Source organism: Ceratotherium simum, chromosome 13, assembly GCF_057802395.1.
Source record: "Ceratotherium simum simum isolate JZ-2026a chromosome 13, ASM5780239v1, whole genome shotgun sequence".
Lineage (NCBI taxonomy): Eukaryota > Metazoa > Chordata > Mammalia > Perissodactyla > Rhinocerotidae > Ceratotherium > Ceratotherium simum.
The window spans coordinates 37129795-37149863 of NC_141912.1; the positions used below are offsets into that span (position 1 = coordinate 37129795).

The following is a 20069-nucleotide window of genomic DNA, read 5'->3' on the forward strand; positions in this document are numbered from 1 at the left end:
ACATAACCATCAAAATCTTCTGAGGTAGTACTACCAAAGGAAGAATGTGGTACCTACCTGGAAAACATCCAGTAAATCATATGTAGAGTAAAAGAATGAAAGTAACATTTCTCCTGATTCTTTTCTACTCCTCAGATTATTTTCTTCTTTCCCTGATTATTTTGTCATCCCACCTCCCATTACCAAGAGTACCCCTTTTCAAAATGTAGTTCTCAATCAACAGTTTTTCCCATGTCAATCACTTCATACCAGAACTTAGCCACTCTTAATTTCAACTACCACCTCTATTAGGATAACTCCCAAACCTAGTTATAACTCCTTCTTCCCTTCTCCAGTTTTTGATCTCTCTCTAATTGCCTAACTACAGATACTTCAGGACTCTTTTATATTTCTACATTTTTATAGAAAATGAACTTTTTCAAAATTGGCCCCTTCTCTATTTACTTCATTATCTGTATTATCTGGCTTTTCTTCTAGGATTACGATTTTAACATAATTTTTCTCCATTTAGTCAACAGGACCTGCCAACTGTTCATTGTGTTTCCTACTATCTCACTTTCCAATTCCATAGCTATCACCAAATTCTAGGTTTTCTTCATTTCCTTCTTGAATTATCACAATTCTCTAGCTGACTGGCCTCCTTCCAGCCTACTCACTCACTTCCATTCATTCTATACAAGCTGCCAGAAAAAATTCTCTCATACAGTACACGCCCCAATTCAAGGATTTCAAATAGTTTCCCAGGACAACAAATCCAAACTTCTCAAACCAGAACTCAGGGGCTTCTACCCCTCGAGATTGTTACTAGTAAATATTTATCTTAAACATTCTAAGGGGACAAAACCCTAGAAAACCAACATCTTGATCTTCCATATCTGAATCAGTGCAAAGCACACTATGGGTCTGTAGAGAATATAGTCCACCATCTTCCACTTGACTTCAGCTAACTACATGAGACCATAGGAATATATCACATGAGACAACAGGAATAAATATATTCCTTAATCTATCATCTTCTGAACAGCTCAAATTACCATGAGAAGGATTCAATTTCAAAAGTTGAACACTTCTAATCCACAAAATGAAAGTGTGTACAGTTATCAGAAAATAACACCTTATATCCTCAATGAGAGTATAAAGTGGTAAAATATTTTGAAGAGTGAATCTGCCAATATCTATAAAAAGTTTAAGTTCAAGTATCCTTTAGCCTAGCAATACCACTTCCAGGAAATCACCTGGAGATATTGTCAGAGAAGCAAGCAAAGTTATATGCAGAAGAGTATTAAACATTGTTGTAACAGTTAAAAAAAATGGGACACAACTGGAATTTCCTTACTATTATACATCTCCACAACAGAATATTACACAGCAATTAAAAATAAAGAAGGAGCTGTATATGAATTGATATGGAAAGATGTTTAAGAATGGCATGAAGGAGAAAAAAAGCAAGTTATAAAACAGAATGTAGGGCCGGCCCCGTGGCTCAGCGGTTAAGTGCGCGTGCTCCGCTACTGGCGGCCCGGGTTCGGATCCCAGGCACGCACCGACGCACCGCTTCTCCGGCCATGCTGAGGCTGCGTCCCACATACAGCAACTGGAAGGATGTGCAGCTATGACATACAACAATCTGCTGGGGCTTTGGGGGGAAAAATAAATAAATAAAATCTTTAAGAAAAAAAAACAGAATGTACATGATCATCTATTTGTGTAAAGAAAACACACATACATTTGTAAATGCAAGAAAATATCTAGAAAGAAATATAACAAACCACTAATAGTAGCTAATTCTGAAGGGATTCAGGGATGAAACAAAGGATTTTCACTTTTTGGTGTGTGTGTGTACGTACATATATATATCTTCCTAAAAAATAATCAGTTTATTAAATTTTCATAAAGAAAAGAAAGAAAAGGCTAAGCATAGCAAAGGCTCTTAACCTTGGATGAATATAATTGATCTTGATTATCCACAGTGCAGAAAATATGAGCTACTCAAAATGCTTAATGAGAAACTCATCCATTCATTCAACAAGTATTTATGGACCACTTATTATGTGTCAGGCATTGTGCCTGATTACACTGACATAATGGTAAACAAGAAGGACCTAGACTCTGCTCTAAAGAGCTTACCAAAAGGGCTTTTGGTCTCCATTTTTCCTGTTTCCCCTGTAAGAACCACTCTGACTTCCAGGTGTGTGTTCTCATTATGCCTATTATGCCTATAGTTTCCCATAAAATAGATACAAATTAATAGAATAATTATATAAAACAAAAACAAAGCCTTTAAAAATTAACTCCTATTTCCTTCATAATTAATTTTAAAAGTTACTAGAAGCACAATTTGTAGAAAGAACAGTTCAATAAGCACCCTTTCAGATAAATAAGAAGTAACCTAGGGCCGGCCCTGTGGCTTGGTGGTTAAGTGCGCGCGCTGCGATGCTGGTGGCCCGGGTTCGGATCCCGGGTGCGCATCGAGGCACCACTTCTCCGTTCATCCTGAGGCCGAGTCCCGCATACAGCAACTAGAAGGATGTGCAGCTACGACATACAACTATCCACTGGGGCTTTGGGGGGAAAAAAAATAAAATAAATAAAATCTTTAAAAAAAAAAAAAAAAAGAAGTAACCTAGATGTTAAATGAAGCTTAAGGGAAATTAACTAAGAACATTCAAAGAGGGGAAAAAAATGTTATAGGAAATTTTTTAAATTTCCTTTAATTTTCTTCACTGATATATGTGTGTGTCTGTGTTTACTAAATTTTTGTACAGTGAACATGAACTACATAGTAAGAACAAAGCAGAAGTTGTTCTTGAAAAGAACCCTCTATTGCAACAACAGATCAGCTCCTTATACCACTATACCAGGCCCTTTATGGTCTGGGCTTGTTGAGACTCCTTGTTTTGTCAGCCCAAAGCCCATTCTCGCTTCTGCTGGCAACAGCATTCTGGGACTACCTGCTGAGGAACCACTACTCCTCACTTCTTGGGATGGACCCATCCCTGATCTTCGCCAGTGGGCGCTTTCTGTCCCCTTGGCCACCATAATAGTTCAGAGGTGAACACATGACCCTAACAGATCCAAACCAAAATCAATCCTGAAAAGACACTAATTTTAATGAGGCTATTAAAATGATTATAATTACTGACATATAATGCAGCTAAAATTCCTAAAAAGAACTTTTTAGTGAATAGAATTTTCACCTAATGTGGCAGTGAAATAGTGATGTTACCTCTTTTGTTGAAATATACAACAATGGAATGGCAACAAAAATACAATATTAGAAAATTTCCATTTCTAAGAAGCTATTAAAACTTATCTCAAAGAATGAAAATGTTGAATCCATATAAATCACATCCTGTTAAAACAGCTAAGTATAGAAACAATAAGAAAATACAGGTTACCAGGCATATACATTAATCACATCCACTCCGACAGAAAATTTTTTAATAACTTCAAAAATCAAGACTCCTGCAGGTAGTATTTTATGAGGCACCGAAAATGCCACAATATCTTAAAAAAAAATACTTGAGATACATTTAACTTTTCAAATAATTGTGATCAATCATTTTATTTTCAACACTAAGAAAACTACAGAGTATATTAATAAATTACAGAGAAACAAAGCTCAATTCAATATGAGAAAATAAAACTTAACCATCAGAACTTCCTAAGAGTAAAACGAGCTGTCTTGTAAAACAGAAACCTCCCCTTCCCTGGAACTAAACTAAAACCAAAACTGTAATTCTGTGAAAATAAGACATCCTTGAAGAATTCGACGGATGTGCCAGCTGTTTTATTTCTTGAAAGCATATAGCTGAACACATATAATAATCGGTTGCATTTTTTTTCTAGCATTGCACAATTTTCCTGGCCTACAATGCACATACTGTATCTATTATCATATTTAAGCATCTAACAGCATTGTTATAAGAATCCGTAATATTCATCTGTAATTAAATGCATACACTAATTTTTCAGTCTTCAAATGGCCATGGATTTCAGTAGTTAAGTATCATATACATTTTTTCCACAAAGTCTAAATACAACACATTTCCTGAACTTTTAGCTTTCAGTTTCCTGTTCGTCAATGGCTATAACTCTAGAGGCAACATATAAACACACCCCAGCCATAGTATTTCCACTTCTGACAACAGTGGACATGAACTTAATATGACCAAATATAACTACATTGCATATAAATGGTACACAGCAGCTAACACAGGAACAGCAAGAGTTTAATAATTTATAAAAATGGAAATTGTAAATTATATTATAAAATTTCCAAAATATAATAATAAATTATATTCCTTATATAAGAATTCACATAAACTCCTTTTATAACTTAGAACTCAGAAAAAGTTTCTCTCCTGAAAAACCGATAAGCTTTCTTTATCAGACAATAACAAAGAAACCCGTCCTGTTTCCTTTTTTCTCTTGCTTGCCAGGATGCTCAGAGCTAAATTTAATGTTCAAATACAGAAGCTATCTTGCCTCAGATTAAAGATTTCTTCCCACTCCCTCATCCTGCTCATTATTTCTCACGTGATTTATGCTTGTTTTCTGACTTTGTTTTTAATGGTCCTTACCTTTTTTGTTTTAATTACAATCAAGTCCTTTCAATGACTAGATTAATATAAAGAAATTTAATTTAAAAGATTATATCTTCACATTACCGAATAATCTGTTAACCCAACTGACATAAAATGTAGGTTCAAAAATGTATCTTTATTTTCCTCTTTTAAAGTTAATTATTTCACATAATTCATGATTCACTTTTAGAAAAGCCATTGGCAAGTTTTAAAATAGCGATAAAATGACACAAGGATCAAAACAAATTACTAAATTAGGGACACTAGATTAGGAGGGTTAGTAATTTTTAAATGTTTTTAATTTACTAACAAAATTGGTCTGGCAAAGCTAGATAACTGTCATAAAAAATTAACTCACATAAACTATTAAAATCTTATATACTGTTAGCATTCTTAGGTGCAAAATAGACAATAGGTATAAAAACACTTAAATGGTTTAGGAATCTTAAAAAAAGAGAGAAACTCAGTCACACTTCTTTAGAAATTACACACACACACGTGAAAATGTTCAGCATATGGTAATACCAAAAGTTTGTTCAATGGAGATAAAAGGAGATATTAATAAAATGAACAAAAACAATATGATGATGAAAAGAAACTACAACCCAAATTGACAAATCTAGCCAAAAACTAAACAAAACTATATCATGAATTAAACAAAGAAAATCTGGAATACAGTCATATTAAAAATGGAAAAGTAAATGAATACATTTTATAACAAAGACTACAGTCTATAAGAATGCATAACATGTTAAACTGTCTCCACTTTTAGGAGCCACAAATAAAAAACAGAAAACGATAATAAACCAGAGAAGATAGCCAAATAATTTATATAATGAAAGTGACAAAAACCAATTGTCCCTTTTCTCTCAACGTGTAAGAATTGCAGGGCTTATACCTAAAGAAGTTAAATTACAAAAAAATTCTAAGAATGAAGTTAACAGCAAAATTCATTACTATATAAATTTAGAAAAGCTAGCAACCACTCATAAACATATAGTTTAACAGAATTTTTTCAAACAACACAATTTGACATAAGCAAACAATTTAAAAACAGAAACAGAAAATCCTACATATTATATGAAGAAAGGGGCTAAGAAAAACCTATACACACACACACAAATTCAGCTCTCAAAAAAAAATCCAAAATCTAATTTTGAAGCATTTCTCTTCCCTCCTAATAGCATAAATAGAAGATAAAATTTGTTCTCAAGAGTAATCATCCACGGGCCGGCCCTGTGGCTTGGTGGTTAAGTGCGCGCGCTGCGATGCTGGCGGCCCGGGTTCGGATCCCGGGTGCGCATCGAGGCACCACTTCTCCGTTCATCCTGAGGCCGAGTCCCACATGCAGCAACTAGAAGGATGTGCAGCTACGACACACAACTATCCACTGGGGCTTTGGGGGGAAAAAATAAAATAAATAAAATCTTTAAAAAAAAAAAAAAAGAGTAATCATCCAAATACAAAACAAGTCGCAGATTATGAGGAAGAAAAAAAAAATCCCCTTCTCCCTTCAGAAAAATGAAGACAAGAAAAAGAAACCAAACCATGGGAAATATAAATAAGTGATCTGATACAAAGCATCTTTATGTAACCCATGCCACTTTTTCTTTCTTTAAACATGGGAAAGAATATAGAAGAAAAGGCTACCATTTGGAAAATGATTTCATGCTAAAATTATGCTTAAAGTGACTAAAAACTATTTGTGCACCACACAAATTTTCGAAATGCAGGGAGGGCATCTTGCCAAAGTTAAAACAATACATTTCAAGGGAAGAAAAGTGGTATGATAGTGATTTGGTGATTAGGAACTGACATTATTTATATAGAGAAAAATTACCTGCTCTGTAAAAAGGGAAGGGAGTATTTATTGAACAACTAGGGTGGCCAGAGACTAAGCTTAGGGCTCTATAGATATTCTATCACACTGTATCTAGGTAGGAAAACAGTGTAGAAGAAAAGAGCGCTTGAGTACGTTTCTCACCATTAGGTGTGGCCTATACTTAAATGTACGAGACTGAAGAAGACGCAAACTTAGAGACTCCTGTCATCATGGAAGTAGAGGGTCAGGGGCTGTGCTGTGAAAGCACAATGGCTCCCACCTTTTCATGCTAACCTTACTGTCCTATCAATCACTCTGTAAAGAACCTCCGTTTCACCATGACAAACAAGTCCTCTTTTATTTGAGAATGCGATTTATGTTTACGACACTATTATATCTACAATTTACAACTCTAAAAATGAAAGGGACTGGCCCCATGGCGTAGCAGTTAAGTGCGCGCGCTCTGCTGCTGGCGGCCCGGGTTCGGATCCCGGGTGCGCACTGATGCACCACTTGTCAAGCCGTGCTGTGGCGGCATCCCATATAAAGTGGAGGAAGATGGCCACAGATGTTAGCCCAGGGCCAGTCTTCCTCAGCAAAAAGAGGCGGATTAACGTGGATGTTAGCTCAGGGCTGATCTTCCTCAAAAAAAAATAAATAAATAAAAAATAAAAATGAAAGAAAGAAACCCTTTTCTTCTTAAAGCAGATTTTGGAGTCTTGGTTTTAAACATTACTGTAAGAATAGTAATGCTTGTCCAAGAAATGTAATCATGGGCTTCTCATTAAGAAGGGTGAATTATTATCACACTATTCCTGGTAATAAAATTATTTTTTATCTCAGTGTTTAATAGCTGTAGTAGAAAAATTATTGATAGTACTACCGTCATTCCCACCCAGATGGTTGAGAATTACACTAGGATAACAGTAAAAAACAGCCCTAGTTTAGCTTGGAAAGGTAAAGCCCTGCTCATTAATTAGCGGTGGATCTTGAGCATGTGACTTTCTTCCTCTGGATCTCAAAGTCTTCTAAAAACAAGATGGCTGGTCTAGAGGATATTTCCTTCCCCTCCTCTCCCTTTCTCCCTCTTCCTGGCCCTTTCTACTTTATGGCTTTAGTGATTTAGGATCTGGACTGGGGTTTTTGAGGACAGAGGAAAACAGTAGCAGAAATCCACTAAACTTTGGAGAAAAGGAATAAGGATTATGTAAACAACTAGAATATGGCGAGAAAAAGAGAAAGTTAGCCAAAAACACGTTTATAAAAAAAAATGGACAAATTAAAGAGGCATGGAAGATCCTGAGCTTCATTGTCAAAATCAGTTTGAATAGAAGTTTCAGTTATATTGAAATCAGGAAAGATGGCGGGAAATCCTAGAGATACAGACTTAGAAATGTTCTATAACACACAAGAATGTTTCACAAATAACCCAACAAATCTCCCCAAGTTCCCTCAGTACATACGGAAAAGATGTCATACTCCCTGGCTTAATCCTTTATAATTCTGCCCTGGCATAATCATCCACTATTTTCCAACAGGTTATTCCCTCCAGCCAATTTGGTTTCAACATTTCAAACAAACCTAGGATACCATCCCTTCATTACACTCAATGTTCTACCTGAAATGCATTCTCCCTTCTCTCAACTTTTAACAATAATTTATCATGCTCCAACTATGTTTGAGGCACTGTTCTAAGTGCTTGACATGTATTAACTAATTTAAATCTCTCAACAATCCCAGGAGGGAGGTTAAGTAACTTGCTTAAGATTGCACAGGAGCAGAGGTAGGATTCCAACACAGGCAGTCTGGCTCCAAGGAGCCTGTCCTCTTAACTTGCTAACTAGTCCTTCAAAGCTCAGGTCACGTTCTCTCACCTTCCTGAAGTTCTCATCTGCTTAGCAATTATTCCTGCCTCTTGAGTCCTTAAGTAAACTACTCATTTGCCACTTACCACGGGACCTAGGTTGTTATTCATCTTTTGTGCATATGTTCTATCTTTTCTAAGAACAGGATCTTGTCTTATTTATTCTGTAACAATGCTACTTAGCACCTAACAGAACTTAATATCTGGAACACAAAAGTGCTTATTAATGAAACTATAATAGTGCTTAATATTTAGTGAAGACATATACCAGGCTCTGAGCTAAGTGCTTTATATGTATTGTCTCATTTAATCCTCACAACAACCCTGAAGTAGGTATTACTACTGCTCCTCCCCAATACTATAGATGAGGAAACTGAGGCTTAGAGAAGCTAAATATCTTGTCCAATATCACAAAGTAGTAGTAATAGTCTTCCTTAAGAGTCTATACCATACTTTTAAACTCCAGCCCATCACAAACACCTTGAAGAAAGAATCAGCCCTAACAATTCAGTTCAACTTGCACTTACTCTGCAGCACTAGGCTGAACACTAAGGATTCAGAATTAGAGGTATAGCTACTGCTCTCAAGAAGCTCACAGTCCATTAAGACTTCAGGACTAAACTTTGATATCACTGGCAGAGTTACCCTCACCAAAACTTAAGAAAGATTTTAATTTATATTTTAAACCAAAATATCAAAATAATCTATGGAACGGCTGGCCCAGTGGCATAGTGGTTAAGTTCACACGCTCCACTTCGGTGGCCCGGGGCTCGCAGGTTTGGATCCCCAGGGCTGACCTGCACAACACTTGTCCAGCCATGCTGTGGCGGCGTCCCATATAAAGTAGAGGAAGATGGGCATGGATGTTAGCCCAGGGCCAACCTTCCTCATCAAAAAGAGGAGGATTGGCAACAGATGTTAGCTCAGGGTTAACCTTCCACACCAAAAAAAATAATAATCATCATCCATAGAAACTCTCTCCTACACCATTCCTTCTCCCTTCAGGCTCCCCTACTTCCTTTACTTTAGGACTCATCTCTCTAGTTTCTGTATTAAAGAGTAGAAGGGTCTCGTTAATCCTAAGACCATCAGGACATCTAAATTTAATTTAGTGATAGCTCAGACTCAAGGGTCTATTTAACAAATTCCATGCCCATAATGAAATAGGGGCAATGAAGGATAACTAGAAAAAAGCAGTAGCAGGGAGAAGCAGCAGAAAGAGGGATATGAAAGCCACACTGTAAAGCCAAGATGATATGAAAAAGCGAGAAAAACAGGAAAGCGGACACAAGCAGAAGATGAAAGAGTCCAGAATAAATCCAGTAGCGAGACGTAGATAAATGAAAACACAAAAATCTAATCCATTTTAGAATACTGGATTACTGTGAATACTGAACGGAATACTGACTCCCTTTAATTATTTCTTTTCCTAACCTCTAATGGAAACAGAAAAATATGTATGCGAAACAGCCACTGGAAAATCATTAACTAGGAACAGTATATAAATAAGGAGTTTTTTTTCCTGAAAGACCACTCATTTTAAAATTTCAGAGCTGCAAAGAGACCATAAGACACTATCTAACCAAACCTACTCATTTTACAATTAAAATAAGGCTCAGAGAGGTTAAGTAACTTTAACTTGCCCAAGATCATATAGCTGCTTAGTAGCCACACCCCTGAACTCATCCCAATGTCTATTCCTATCACAGTAGGCTTTCTAGAAATAGTGTATTTTTCTTCTCCATTTTCCACTCTTAATAACCATTAAATTAATTTCTGCATAAGCATCTCAGAATCTCCATGTTATTCTTAATTCCTGGAGAAGAAAATAATCAGATATTCAGGATTATCTAAAGCAATATAGAATTTCATTCTCTTATCCCTCAAGTCAGTAATCTTAAATTAGGTCTTGGTTCCTACCAGGAGGAAATTCAAACATTTCCCAGAAGAGCAGAAAGAAGAAACATCTCCATAAGCTGACCAAAAGCAAGCCAAGTTGATAAGCTACAATCCATCCGGAAAGGAGTCAGGCCCAAGCCCCCTGGAGGCTGGATGACTGCTGGTGGGAAGCACAACAGATATCACTTATTTTCCCGTTTCTATTTTATATCCTCCCAACTAACCCCAGGCTCCTATCTTTCTGACAAACATCAATTCCAAGAGCCCGTAAAGAGAGGAGAAAGTAATGAGATAGAATATCACGTCACTTGTGGCATAACGGATAGAGTATTACGTCACTTTCGGCAATATGGCTTTTTGATGGAAACTATCTTGGCCAGGAAATATGGGACAACGGATAGAAGAGTTCTCAGGTAAACCCAGAGACCTGTATTTTTAGCCATAAAACACAACTAGGAAGTCCTGAAAATGTGTTACATACCCTCAGTATTTCCCCTGCTGCAAAGCACTTGCAGATATTCTGAGCTGGAAGGAACTCGTCCTGGGCCATTTCTGCAGTCTCAGAAAGTCTGCTGCTTACATCCCTTGATAAACTGTGGGCGCTACCAGCCACCATTCACCAGGTTATGTGAGCTGAGTGATCTGGAAATCATCTATATCATCTTGGTTTAAATATGATTACCTACTCCTTAAAAATTTTGTGTTTGCCTGTAAGGCTGACTAAAACCTTCTCTGGAATGGAAGAAAATGCCCTATTCTACTTCAGGAACATATCTTAATTTTGATACATATAAAGTTCATTACAGATTAGGGATAACTTCCTGCTTTAACATGTTAGCTAAATTAGGACGAATGTAGTGGAAATGAAAAGGCTAAAAAGAGACATTATGAAGTTAGAAACAAAGTGATTTCGTGACTCACTGAACTTAAAAAGTACAGGAAGAGTCAAAAATGACCAGTAAGAATAATGGTGTCATGAACAGCTAATGAAGAAAGTCAGGACGAGAAGCATTCTGGCTGGGAGTGCAGGGAGCGGAGGCTGGTGTGCAGTTGCTACAGAGACGGCATTTAAACACACTTAGTTTCAAGACATAGGTAAAAATTGGGGCCTGAAGTTTGGAAGGCCTCAAGCTTAGAAAGAAGATATAGATTTGGGGCCTAAAAAGCACAGCAACGATTGAGTTTTCAGAGAAAGAGAAAGTAACAGAAAAACATTTAGACAACAGCATTCCTCAAATACTACACTCTGAAGATCACCTAACTTTCCAGATGAACAGCACCTTATTCTACAGATACAGAATATTTGGACTAATTTATTCTAAATGAAAAGCTAAAAAATTAATCTTTCTTTTCCAGGCTGTGAACTGACAAAAAGGAGCTAGGAATAAAAATAGTTTCATAATTACCAGACATCCAAAGTCAAGTCTCTGAGCTAAAACACACTGCTGTTTAGGTTTCTCTATTTATAACAAAACTTCTGATAAAAACTGAGAGAAAAATCTAGTGCACCAATACTACTATTTTACAATATTTGTGAGAATTTAACAGTTTTAAAAGCACATTAACCAAAATGTTGATAATTAATAAATCTGGAGAATTAGGTACTTGGAGGTTTGTTATACTATTCTCTCTAGTTCTGTGTCTGCTTGAAACTTTCATAATATAAAGTCTAAAAAAGGCTACCTACAGATATTTTAAAAATTCTGTCTGCAGTTAAGGCTTGACAACTCAAAACAAAATTCTAGCAGATAAAGACTTTTCAAATAATGTTTTATTCATTCTCGATAGACTGATGAAATTTAGTGTGTATGAAAGGGAGAAAAGGCCCAGTCTGTCATTTCAGAGGAACATGAATATGTTCATTAAATGGAGAAAGTTAGTTCCTTTATCCACATTGGTTGATTCTGGACATTTGTCATTTTTCTCTTCAGTGAACTCACATTTTTGCTGAAGAAAAATATATAGGCCATATAAATGTATGGTTTTGTTTAGTAAAGGCAAATAAATGTTTTCCCCAGTATCAATGATTAATTTGTTGAACCTGCTGGCTAATCCTGTTACTTCATACATCTTCCACTCTAGTAAATAACCAAATAAACAACTTTCTTATACAGATGCAAAAAAAAAAAGTTAAAAAAAATGAACCAATATCCATAAACTATACCTAATCCTAAATTGTAAAGAACACATATTTAAAATTATACAAAATAATAAGTAGAGAAAAAGTTGAACATTTTAAATAATTATCATAATTTAAGCTATGATTTAAATAGATTTAATTTAAATCAAATCACTCTATTGAGACTATGGCAGCACTAAAACTAACAGAGAGCACCAAATTCACCACTTAGATTTACCGCTTACTGATGATCCAGAACAGTTTATAGGGTTTACAAGCGCCAATCTTTCCTCCCTAAGATAAACAGCACCACCCAAAAACGACAACCAGATTTGTTTGCCTCCTCTTCATCTGGTAAGCTCCAGGACAGTAAAGACTGTACATGTCTGTACAAAGCCTAGCACACTACAGGTGTGCAACTTTTTTTGTGTGTGTGTGAGGAAAATTAGCCCCGAGCTAACATCTGTTGCCAATACTCCTCTTTTTGCTGAGGAAGATTGGCCCTAAGCTAATATCCGTGTCCATGTTCCTCTACTTTATATGTGGGACGCCTGCCATAGCACGGCTTGATGAGTGGTGCGTAGGTCCGCACCCAGGATCCTAACCTGCGAAACCCAGGCCACAGCGGAACGCAGGAACTTAACCACCACACCACCGGGCTGGCCCCCCGGGTGCAACTCTTTTAAGAGGAATAATCACCACCTTTGATTCCCAGAAAGCAATTGCTAGGTATCAGTCTCATTCCCTAGGTGACGTGCACAGGATAACAAAATAAACTCGGGTCTCCTCACTGGTAGTTCTGCCTTAAATCATTTTCCAGATCTTGTTTTTTCTAACAGAAATACGTCATCATGAAACTTCAGAGAGAAGCAGCATAAAAACATACATACATGTACAGATAAAAGACTGTCAGTGATTCTCTTTTTCTACATCATTACTAAAGCAGTGCTTAATTCCAAATCAAGGTATTTCACTTTTGCAGATAACAAGATCATTCTCATCTTCAACAAATTTTTGTAGCTTTTTTATTAAAGTAAAATTTACATACTGTAAAATGCACAGATCTTAAGTATTCAGCTCAATAAGTTTGAGCGAATGTATACACCAACAATTGGTCAATCTGCAAGTTCCTCGTACTAGTCTTGCAACTTTTCCTTAAGTTAAAAATTATATGAAAATAAAAAGTTACCCAAAAAGTGTACATTGGAATTACCATCAGCCAAATCAAGCCAAAGAATACTTCCATCACCCTAAAAAGTTCCCTTTTGCCCCTTTACACTCAACTACAGCCTGTACCCAGAAACCACTGTCCTGATTTCTCTCACCATACCTAAGTTTGGCCTGTTCTTGTATTTCTTATAAATAGCATCATATAGTACATATTTGTGTCTGGCTTCTCCTGCTCTGAATATTTCTGAGATTCATCTATGTTGTTGTCTGAATCAGTAGTTCATTCCTCTTGTGAGAAAAGCTGCTATGAACATTTTGTATCAGTCTTTTTGTGAACATGTACTTTACTCCTCTTGATGCAGCAAGATTTCATTTTTTTTAAAAAAGGGTTTCACTGGGGCCGGCTCAGAGGCGTGGCGGTTAAGTTCATGCGCTCTGCTTCAGTGGCCTGGGGTTCAGGTTCGGATCCCAGGCGCAGACCTACGCACCATGTATCAAAAGCCATGCTGTGGCGGTGTCCCATATAAAGTAGAGGAAGATATGCACAGATGTTAGCCTAGGGCCAATCTTCCTCAGCAAAAAAGAGGAGGATTAGCAACAGATGTTAGCTCAGGGCTAATCTTCCTCAAAAACAAAAAAAAAGGGTTTCACATATAAATAAGCCTGGGAAGTCATATCATATAGACAGATAGATGGGTTGATTTATATATGCACATATATAAAGCAAATATATACAGTTATACATATATATTGCAAAAAATATAATATAGATATTTTATCTACTTGTGTGTGGTGGGTATGTATATAGATATATAAGTAAACAGATTCTGAGAAGTCCACCTAGGACCAATAAAGATATTTTAAAAGAACTTATAAAGTTCATAGTGAAAATAAATCTAAGATGGGAAAGATGACCATCTCAATTTGTCTTAGTATTATGTCTTAACCTAAGAATAATCCAAGAGAGAAATAAACTTCTCTCCACGTAAGCTACTCTGTCCTGCTTCAAGGAAATACTTTCTTCTCATAACAAATCCCCTTTCTAAACTAGAATTTCAAAGCATTAAATGTTGCCATCCACCACGTAACGATTTTTATGATAGGGGCAAAACTCAAAATATGTGTTAAGATCACAAGATTTTATTTTTTTGTCTTGCTTTTTTTAAAAAGTTAAACATGGAAATAATTCCATTGGGTAGTAAAGACCACTCCCTCTTCATTCAGAATACATTCTGAAAAGCACTCAATCTCTAGGATGTTTTCTCCACTCCAAAAGGTAACTTACTGCAGCATTGTCTGTGATAGAGGCATTCTGACTTTCAAATTCCACTGTGTAATTTTCAGCTGACAGCAGAGGAGGTTCTTTAATTTTCAGAGTTTAGGGACATTAAGAAAATACATACAAATCTGATTTTGAAGAAATCAAATTGAAATTCCCAACCCTGCTTTTGATAATCAGATGATCATTTTCAGGAGACTAAGAGTGGTTCCTCATTTAACATCATCTATAAATTGCCAAGATTGAGACAGAATGCTACAAACGGTTCTAGAAATTTACTATTGCCTGCTTTCAGGAAGAGTCTGCAACTAAAAAAGGGAAAAAACAACCCTCTTCTGGTCTTTGATCTTTCTTCATCTTTTATTCCTCCTTCCAAAAAATGAGCAATTTCAAAAGCATACAATTCAAATGTACTACATTTTTAATCTTAAAAAACATTCCTAGCATCTGGATGTTCCCTAACTTTCACAGATGTGTAACTGTTTACTTAAAAATCCATTATTTCACTCTGAAAATACATCATTTTACTTTTTCTAAAAATTGTACCTTTTTCTAAAAGAAAACAGCCTTGAGTGTTACAAAAATGACAGCAGCTCCAAACAGCTACAATCCCCAACTTTCAATATCTTTTGTCTGACTGTTTTAGAGAACTAAAATAAAAGTTTATTCTTATTTTTAAAATCTTTTTCTTCCAGACCAAGGGCAGAAAACGGGTACAACAAACAGACCCCACACTCCCTCTGGTGGTCCTTCACTCTCATTAACCAAACATTTTCCAAAAGACTAGAAGTAAATTCTAAATTTAGCATAAAATGAACTTGCCCCTTTTAAGGATTACAGTTTTACATGTTTAAGTTTCAGCCGAGTGCAGGTCAAGTCTCATCACAATAAACTACGAGGTGCAAATTATTTTGAGTACTTGAATTTTAGTGTTTCAAATATTGCTAAAATACCCTTAGTAACCTGTTAGCTACAAAGACTATAGTCACAAGGGTATATATGGCCCTACTATAAATTATTTTAACCTATCTCATTTGGCAGAACTTTTATACAATAAATAAACATCTTATTTGCAAATTATATCACGCTTAAATGGCTACGTTTTTTAAATCAATAGTTACGTGATTTACATACCAACGTCCACCCAGTCCCTGATGCACGTAGATTTAATTTTCTTTACACTTTTGGGGACATATGTCAGAAGGTAAAAATGCACTGCAAAAAAATTCAGAAATGTAAAGTAATGAAAAAACAATCTAATTAATCAGCTAGGTTAGAAAGTTCAAATAGTTTCAGCATTAGAAATGTACATATTTAATTGTTCAGCATTAAATAATTACAGAATTAAGCGTGCCAAAATATGTACAACATAGATTCTTCTTTAGGAATTGTGAAAAATTATAGTAAAGGCTTATAGAGGATATTCTTAATGCCAGGTATAACATGCATATTACTGTTATAAAGTATTATTAATGTCTAACAGTGTCATTTGATTTATTCTCAAATTTGGCTGTTTTAATATAGGTCCTTGTTTTTTGTGGCTTTATTCATTCAAAAATATTTGCCCATCCCCAAACTCAAAAGGAGCCACGCCTGAGAGTAACTGACTTAAAAACGCTCCCATTGTTTATTGTGTAGAAGAATTCAACTTATGCTTAATTTTGAAACTGAAATGTGGTTGATAATTTTATGATATGGTCTACCACAAATTAAAGTGGACAAAAAATTAGTAATTAAAATATCTAAAAATTGAATTTGAAAACGGGCTTTTAATTAAAAGGCACTTTTATAGTTAAAGCTCCTAAAACATGCTTTTGTGCAAATAAAACTATGAAATATAACTTTAATTTATGATATGTAGTATATTTAAGCATTATCATAGGATAAAGATTATAAAACGTCTAATTACACACAGTAGCTAAACTAATATATTCCTATACACTTTAAAGTGCAATTATATAAATCATCCAAAACAATGAGAGCTCCACTCTTATAAGATTGCTTACAACTATTTATATAGAATAAACCCATTCTACACGAGGACGAGTCACTGTTCAACCAATCTACCCTCACTAAGCATCAAAAAGCCAATACAGCTTTTTAATAGCAATAACCTCTTCTACAGCTATAGAAAGAGGATGTTCTTTCTTCTCTAGACTAATTTGTTCTAAACTAAGAAACATTTTAGGAAACTAGCCCATAATATGCATTCTTTTCCAATCCAAGAATAAACTGAAAATTGAAGATTTAACTAGCTGCCGAATCCAATATTTTAAGTTTTTCATGTTGAACTGGTTAAAATTATGTTTTAAAAAATAAATTAACCCAAAATTCCCATAACTGAAAAAAAGATTCAGAAACATACTTGTTTTGTTAAAAGTTAGAAAGACAAAGAACTCATAACATACAGGCCTGTTGTTTTAGAGAAATAAAACATTTTATAAAGACCATCTCTGTTTTTTTTAAATCTCAAATAGTCACAACTAGCCTATTGGTTAAAGAGTTCACCTTTAAATAGTGTTACTAATTAGCTAGGTAAATAAGTAAAATTACCATTCAATGAAATATTAATAAAGTAGCATATTAGATCAAAATTACAACTTTGTTCTTAAGAAGTTAAACTTAACATCTCAAGTATAAATCATACCCAATACAGATATCCAACGAGACACATAATAGGAAAAGAAACGAGTAAGCTAAATCAAGTGTTTCTCACAAATGATGACTCTTATTAACTCTCATTTAAAAAATACTTTTAAAAAACATATTGATAAACTGGTCAGGGCCTAAATTGGTCAAGGCCATAATTGTAGATTGTTAAGCGGAGGTCAGCTGGGAGACAGAAAATAAGTGAAAGTATGACAAATAAAAATTTCCCCCAAGAATAAGAAGTTCTTCAAGGCTATCCTTGAATTTTGATTGGAAGACCAAGAGAAAAAGCCACTATAATTCTCTAAAGTAAAAACTCTTGGTGGGGGAGCTCGGCAGAACTCCCACAGACTACAAAAATACTTAACCAAAATATGCCTTCACTTTTCCCTCGTCCACAATCTAACAAAATGAGAAGACAATGAAAATAAACACTCCTGTCTACCCTCCCAGAGGCAAAGAAAGCTCCCATTCAACGCTAAGCCTTATTCCACTGGAAAACACACTCCTGAAAAGTAAATCCAAAACCACGAGCTCAAACTGCTTCATGCAGAATTTACTGAATGGCGGCCAAACGCTGTACACTCTGTCCTGAACCACACTGAGGATATCTAGACTTCTGCATTCTCCATTTACAACTTGTACCTTCCCAGGCTTTCGCCACCACTGCAGAACCCGAGTTTTTAAACGAGACTACAAGATTCCCCCTGGCTCGTGCATCGAAAGAAGGCAACCCACACGCTGACCCCCCAAATGGCTTTTTATCGATACTGGGTTTGACGCCTCTACAGTCGCCAGAACACCTTTTTAGACTCAATGAGGCGTCAGAACGCCCCAGGAGGGAAATGGACAAGGAGCCCTGAAACAACTTTTCACTGGCTTTCACCTGGCTCTCGAGTATCACCTGTCAGAAGAGCGCTGCCCCGGCACCCTCAAAGAGCGGCCGAGAGCGGGATGCTGTTCCCACTCACTTGTCCCAGGGCGGCAGGTGAAGGCGGGCCGCGCGCATCCACCCCCGCCGCCCGGGGAGCGCAAAGCGAAAGCCGGGGCGCCGGCCGCGGGACCCTTCGAGATCCTCACCCTGCACAGGCCCCGCCAGGTGAGCGCGGCTCCATCGCGCCCCGCTCGCTGCGCCCGCCGCCCGGGCCCCGGAAGGCGAAGTTGCTCTCCCGCCCGCGCCGGCTGCTGCTCACGCGCCGCCCAGCTCTCCGCGGGTCCCGCCGCCGGCTCCCGCCTCGGGCGAGTCGGGCCGGGACCTGTCACCCCGGGCGGGAAACAAAAGCCGGGTGAGGACGGGCGGGCGGGACCGGCCTCGCCTCCCCGAGGGGAAGGCGGCGGGGCGGGAGCGGCTCCCGGAGGAGCCCCGGCCCCGCGCCTGCCCCGCGTTGGGGCTGGGGGCCTCCGGCGCGCCGGCCTCGAGGCTCCGCCGGCCGCGCGCGCCGCTCCCGCGCCGGGGAGCCGCGTGAGGGAGCGGGGAGGCGGCCGCACCGCGACGGAGGGAATTCGGCTCCCGGGGCGCCGCGGTCGCCCGCCCCATCCCTGCGGCCATGGCGCCGGTACCTGCCGCCGCGCTCGCCCGTCGTCTCCGTCTCTCTCCGCCTCACTCGCAAGCCGCTCGCCCCTCAGCCCGCCCAGCAGGCCGCCCGCGCGCCGGACGCCGCCGCCCGAGACTGGCAGCGCCCGCGAGCCGGCCCGAATCCCCCGGGCAGCGCCCGGCGCCGGCCCGCCCCCGCCGGCCGCAGGACCCGCCTTCCATAGGGCCCCGGGGCTGTCAGTCCGCCCCCAAAAGGCGCGCGGGCTGCCGCTCTGCCTGTCCGGATTGGTGGCCGCGCGCCGTCCATGCAAATGAGGTCCCGCCCCCGTCCATTTGCACCTCCGCCTTAGTGTAACCTCCGCCTCTCCACACCAGCCCACGTGTTTGGCCGTCGCCCTTTGTGGAGGCCGGAGCGGAGGGGTGGAGGAAAGCGACCGGCACCCCCTCACACCGTCCCTTACCTCTAGAGAAACGAACACCTAAACAAGCTAGTTGACTTCACATCTGAATCGTCTCTCTGAAAGCTCTGACCTCCTATCGGTCCACCCGCCTGCCGGGAGGATGGAGAGGGGCAGGCTTGGCTGTTTGTGTCAGGTAAACAGGTCAGGTTAACCCCAGGAAACAACCCCAGGAAGTCAAAGATGCCCAGTCGAGACTGGGGAAAATCCCATCTCAGAACCGATTTAGCACAGAGCACTTCTCTCTGGACACTGGGAGCCTGGGAAGAATATGCTTTCCCGTGGCTTTTTACCTTTCAAACATGAGATTCCAGGCGATTGAGACAGCAGAGGACCTTGAAAAATGTGTGTTCTCTGCCCCCGTCCCCTAAAAGGTCGCCTGCTGAGCAAACTCAGCTTCAAGAGGGGCACAGGCCTCTCCAACCAGATGGCCACCTTTGAATCGCTCCCATAGAGATTCAGATAAGGGGACTGAGCTAGCTGCACCTGGGCCTTAGGGAATACCTAGCTCAATCCCCTCGTTTTTGAGGAAACAGAAGCCTGTAGTCCGTTAGCTATGGGACTTAATAGTTACCTATGGAAACCTAATGTCTCATAGCCAGATAAGCCACATTTCCTAGCTCCAAATCTACTCTCTGCACTATATTAGGGTGAAGAGTCTCTTCTACAAATCACCAGTCCTGCCTTCA

General features: G+C 38.5%; 1 protein-coding gene across 7 annotated transcripts in view; it reads right to left on the minus strand.

The window, feature by feature from the left end:
* The window catches only part of FKBP5 (FKBP prolyl isomerase 5), a 105159-nt gene extending 86087 nt beyond the window's left edge, over positions 1-19072 (minus strand). For 2 of the 7 annotated variants that reach the window (XM_087438507.1, XM_087438506.1), the window contains exon 1: positions 18949-19048. The gene's annotated coding sequence lies outside the window, so the exon portion shown is untranslated. Of the gene's footprint in view, positions 1-15873; positions 15955-18468; positions 18625-18948 lie in introns of those variants that run through there. The other 5 variants (XM_087438508.1, XM_087438510.1, XM_087438511.1 and 2 more) reach the window with 5 other exon arrangements.
* Between the last annotated feature and the right edge of the window lie 997 nt (positions 19073-20069).